The following is a 378-nucleotide window of genomic DNA, read 5'->3' on the forward strand; positions in this document are numbered from 1 at the left end:
TTTACATGCGGCTTTCCAAATGCTTCCACTACTGCTGTCATAATTTAAACTTTTCTACCTAAAATACAAATACATCAATAAACAATATGTTGATTTTATAAAAATACAACAAAAAAAAGAGCGGATAGTGGGAATCGAACCCACGTCACTAGCTTGGAAGGCTAGAGCTCTACCATTGAGCTATACCCGCACAATGGAGGAGGTAGGATTCGAACCTACGTACGCAATGCGGACAGATTTACAGTCTGTTACCTTTAACCACTCGGTCACTCCTCCACAAAAATTTGTTAAGAGAACGCTATTTTAGTACCTTAACTCAAGCTTTTATTGTATTTAATACTAAACGCCTAAAATTAAAAAATCAAGCAATAAAACCTA

At 36.0% G+C, this 378-nt stretch overlaps 2 non-coding genes across 2 annotated transcripts; both read right to left on the reverse strand.

Annotated features, from left to right (window-relative positions):
• Positions 1 to 119: 119 nt before the first annotated feature.
• On the reverse strand, positions 120 to 190 carry Trnag-ucc. The gene has a single exon. It is a non-coding gene; the product is annotated as a tRNA-Gly (tRNA).
• A 4-nt stretch (positions 191 to 194) lies between these two features.
• Positions 195 to 276, reverse strand: Trnay-gua. Its single transcript has one exon. It is a non-coding gene; the product is annotated as a tRNA-Tyr (tRNA).
• Between the last annotated feature and the right edge of the window lie 102 nt (positions 277 to 378).

Source organism: Formica exsecta, unplaced genomic scaffold, assembly GCF_003651465.1.
Source record: "Formica exsecta isolate Colony F162 unplaced genomic scaffold, ASM365146v1 C16240682, whole genome shotgun sequence".
Lineage (NCBI taxonomy): Eukaryota > Metazoa > Arthropoda > Insecta > Hymenoptera > Formicidae > Formica > Formica exsecta.